Here is a 5,000-nt window from a genome sequence, read left to right as displayed (position 1 = left end):
TCCCTGGAAACTTTTAGCAAGGAGATAGGGTTTGGAACGCGAAGAGCACCGCAGTTGCGGCGGTGTCTGGATCTTCCCCTCGGACCTTGAAAATCCAGGAGAGGGCCACGTGGAGGTGTCGCGCCGGTTCGTACCCATATCCGCAGCAGGTCTCCAAGGTAAAGAGCCTCTAGTCGAGAGATTAATGTAGGTAAGGGAAGTCGGCAAATTGGATCCGTAACTTCGGAATAAGGATTGGCTCTGAGGAGCGGGGCGTGTCGGGCTTGGTCGGGAAGTGGGTTTGGCTAACGTGCCGGGCCTGGGCGAGGTGAATGGATCAGTAATGTTTCAGAATCCGAGCTCGGTCCCGTGCCTTGGCCTCCCACGGATCTTCCTTGCTGCGAGGCTTCTGTGATACTTCACCGTGTCGTAGTCGTTCTCTTCGGCCGCCATTCAACGCTCAGCTCAGAACTGGCACGGACTAGGAGAATCCGACTGTCTAATTAAAACAAAGCATTGCGATGGCCCTAGCGGGTGATGACGCAATGTGATTTCTGCCCAGTGCTCTGAATGTCAACGTGAAGAAATTCAAAAAAGCGCGGGTAAACGGCGGGAGTAACTATGACTCTCTTAAGGTAGCCAAATGCCTCGTCATCTAATTAGTGACGCGCATGAATGGATTAACGACGATTCTCGCTGTCCCTACCTACTCCCCGCAGGGGGGAAAGGGGGGGGGCAACCCCCCCTGGACCACGGGCATGACGAACCCGCGGACCCTGAGTCCAACTGGGAGCCTCCCGACACGCTCGAACGCATTTGAAATACGATTGTGCTTCGTGTGCACTTCACTGGGGACCATATCACACGTGAGTGTTCTATCTCTACTAGCCGGACCACCAGTTGAGGTTGTACAGGGGTACTTGAAGTAAGGATAATGCCAAGTGCGTGGTGTGTGTTCCTAGTTGTTTTGATAATAATTCGATAATATTACCAAATATAAAGATGGAAACCGAACCATGGAAATCGGTACCTCGCTGAGTCCTAAATTCCATCAGATGTTCTTTTGACTGTAATGGCATCCGTTGTGAATTTGGGAAACGGACCATTGAGGGGCAGTAATGCGTGAGGTCCTACAAATCTGGGCTTAGGCCAGGGACCACCTCCCCGTGGTTCCCCGTGGGTGCAATTCCAGTCCTTTTCAATCAGAAAAGTGCTGTCATTGTAGCGAAGTGTCCCCCAGCTTGCTGGCAGATCTGGATTTTTCCAAGACCGGAGAAACTTGGCAGAGGGGTCACGTTTTCCGGAAACCATAACCCGGCAGGGTTGTTTCCTTATAGCGGCATTGAATGTCCCTACCTACTCATCTATTGAAAACAATTCCGGAGTCTAAGCTGCCCCCAATCGGATCTCCGGGGGGGCACAATGATGCGTCCGTCGTGCGGCGAAGTCTGCGCATCGCTTCCCAGCATGCCAGAGGAACAACACCAGCAGCGACTACATCGAGGGACCCAAGGAGGGTGGTGCCCTCAAGGGTTCGTAGTCGCCCGCCGTGCGCCGGGGTACTGCCCTCCCGACGAGGGAAAGGTTCCAGCCTTCGTGCTGTCCACGAGGACGTCGCAGAGGACGAAGGAGTGACTGCGCATCCGAGCCAGCCAACGCCGGGATCTTCAAGATCATCAACCGGTGAGTCCACTCATTTATTAGGTAGGGTTCGCGAGTGCCAAGTTAGTCTAAGTAGGATCGATAGTCATCGCGTCGCGACCGGAGGCTCACCGGTACCCCCCGTTCCAATAGGTCATCCTCCCCGGACCCCTGCGATCGAGGGACCGGGCGCGCAACGCGACGTTAGAATACTGCAATTGAACATGTCCCGCTCAATTGCAGTAACCGGGGAGGTCTTCCAGTTAATTCGCAAAGAGCGTCTGGACATATTGTTGCTCCAAGAGCCGTATGCCATTCGTGAGGCGAACACCTGGGCCATCCGCGGCCTAGGAGTCGGAATGCGTATTGCCGCGAGCTCAACGGAGCGACCGTGGGCGGCCGTCGTTGCGTGCAACTCCATCGTGGAGATTGCTTACGTGTCCCAATTAAGTAATGCACATTGCGTTTGTGCTGAAGCCCGCGTCCCCGGTGGATCCTTCTTCGTCGTCTCCAGTTATTTTCAATACTCGGACGACATAGAAATCCACCTGAGGCAGCTTGAAAAGGTTCTCAGCTGTCTCAGGGGTCGCCGCGTTCTGGTGGCGGCCGATTCGAACGCCCAACACTCCCTTTGGAGCCCCAGGACCACTGACCGTGGTGTCCTCCTGGGTGAGCTCATAGAGTCTTTCGGTCTCCGCGTCGCGAATGATGCTAGGCAGGGCCCAACCTTCAGGAGTGCCGCAGGTACGTCGTTCATCGACGTCACACTGGCCACCCCTGGCATGTATAAATTCATACGTGCATGGAGGTTGGAGGACGAGTGGTCCACCGGTGACCACACGTCGGTTTTCTTTCGTTTAGCAATCCGCAGTTCCTCACAGCGCGTCAATAACTCGGGAGTCGGCGAGGGCTCTACCATGCGGTTCAACGTTCGTCGGGCCGACTGGGAAAAGTTCGAGGCGACCCTCGATGAGGAGGCCCGTGAGAAACTCGTGGACCATCCGCTGGATTCTACAGCGGATGTTGAGAGAATGGCAGAAGTACTGGGTGACGTACTCACCAAAGCCTGCCAAGATTCGATGCCGCGCCGCAGACATTACCGTCGCGCGAATCCGTGGTGGACCGAGGAGCTGACCAGCAAACGCAAACTGGTCAGTCGTCTCCGAAACGGCTACCGAAGGGAGACTAACCCTGACGCGCGAAAAATTAAACAGAGTAGGTATCGTGTAGTCCTGCGATCGTATACCAGGCTACTTAGGACAACTAAAGAAAATAGCTGGCGCGGTTACATAACGACCGAAAGTAATGCGAATCCCTGGGGCTTCCATTATAAATACGCGGCTGATAAATTACGTGTAGGCACGGTACTCAGCACACTTAGAACCGCGAATGGCACGACACTTACAATGCGTGAGACTGCTGAGGTACTGTTGGACACACACGTACCTGACGATGACCCCAACGAAGACACACCCGAACAGACTGACATCCGTGAACGCGCGAGGAACTTAACGGTCCAGACAGAGGACGCACGAGACTTGACGGACGACCAACTTAAGGGTCTCGTAAAGACCCTTAAGAACGACAAAGCCCCAGGATGCGATCTAGTTGAAGTTAGGGTCCTAAAAGTCGCGGTCATGAGGATGCCTCACATCTTCACGCGACTCTTCAACGCCTGCCTTAAGCACGGCGTTTTCCCCACCGTTTGGAAAGTCGGCACACTTCGTGCTCTCCTCAAAGGAGTTCACAAGGATGTGTCCGACCCCAAATCCTACCGTCCCATTTGCCTCTTGTCGGTTGTCGGGAAATTTTTCGAAAAGGTCCTGCACGGGATCCTTATGGCGAAAGTCCTTACTGAGGACAAAATATCAGGACGTCAATATGGCTTTCTGCCTGGACGCTCCACGGAAGACGCGATAGTAGAGTTGCGTGAATTAGTCGAACGCGGTAACGACAAGAGGTACGTCATTGGACTCCTTTTCGATATTTCAGGAGCCTTTGACAACGTGTGGTGGCCCCTAGTCCTCCAGTCTTTGGCGGATCGAGACTGTCCGAAGAATGTCTTTGAAGTGCTCCGGAGCTACTTTGACAATCGGACCGTCAAGATCGCCTGGAGCGACCAAGAGGTTTCCAAGCCGGCCACCCGGGGCTGTCCACAAGGATCAGTCCTGGGCCCCGCTTGCTGGAATCTCATGTTCGATGCCCTCCTCAAGAGCATCGAGCAGAATTTTGGTGATATCGAAGTCGCCTACGCGGACGACCTTATCGCGGTCGTATCGGCCGACTCGCGTAAGGAAATAGAGAGGATAGGCCGAGCCGTCGCCGAACACATCGCGTCGTGGTGCGCGTCAGCGAAGCTCGAACTGTCGAGGAGCAAGACAGAGGCAATTGTCCTGTCATGCAACTCGCAGAAGAGAGCGCCGCTGGTGCGGTACAGGTGGGATCGGGCGCGAAGGACACGCCGACGCGTGAAACCGGTGTTGGATATCCGCCCACCCGAGATTAGGCTTGACGGGGAGAAAATTAGATTCAAGGAGAGCGTGAGGTACCTCGGGGTACATTTTAATAGAAACATGCGGGTCCGGACCCATACAAAATACATACAGGAAAAGGCTAGAGTCCTTTTCACTCGGCTATCGGCCCTAATGCACAAGCATTGGGGGCTCCGATACCGATCGGTTAAAGTCGTTTTTCAGGGCGTTTTTCAGGCTGTCGCGTCGTATGCAGCCCAAGGGTGGGTGGACCGTTGCACACCGTACGACTGGAAGAAACTCCGTACCGCGCAGAGGAGCGCGCTGCTGACGGTGACTGGCGCGTATAGGACGGCTTCACACGAAGCACTCTGCGCAGCGGCGGGGGTGCTTCCTGTGGACCTATTATTGAGGGAAAGAGCAGCGCGCTACCAAGCCAAGAAAGGCATTGCGGTCAGAATAGGTGATGTAGAAATAGACCCCGCGAATCCGCGCGTTGATGACAACGGCCGCCCGATCGAGGCCGTCGAAGATATAAAGGCAGAGATCCGGAATCTCTGGAGGGATAGGTTTGAGGGGGCTTCAACCGGGAGGAACACCTTCGCGTTCTTCCCCGATACTGCGGCGCGCCTGGACGCTAAGTGGGTCGAGTGCGACCACTGGGTTTCGCAGGTCCTGACAGGGCATGGGCAATTCCGGTCTTATCTTCATGACCGGTGCCTTGCCCAGTCACGCAACTGCGAGTGCGACCAGGCTGAAGACACAGTCCAGCACTTCATCATGGACTGTCCGATATATGCACCACAGCGAGAGTGCATCGCGGGAATAATCGGGAATCGCCCATGGCCCCAGGCGGCACAAGCGCTAGTGTCGTCCAGGGAGTCATTCGCCGTGTTCGCGGATTTTTGC

General features: G+C 55.1%; 1 pseudogene; it reads left to right on the top strand.

Moving 5' to 3' along the window:
• LOC135171840 (large subunit ribosomal RNA) overlaps positions 1 to 5,000 on the top strand; it is a 9,496-nt pseudogene that overhangs the window by 2,114 nt on the left and 2,382 nt on the right.

The sequence above is a fragment of the Diachasmimorpha longicaudata genome, unplaced genomic scaffold (assembly GCF_034640455.1).
Source record: "Diachasmimorpha longicaudata isolate KC_UGA_2023 unplaced genomic scaffold, iyDiaLong2 ctg00000113.1, whole genome shotgun sequence".
Classification (NCBI taxonomy): Eukaryota; Metazoa; Arthropoda; class Insecta; order Hymenoptera; family Braconidae; genus Diachasmimorpha; species Diachasmimorpha longicaudata.
The sequence above is the reverse complement of the archived record's forward strand: the minus strand, read 5'-3'. Positions and strand labels throughout refer to the sequence as shown.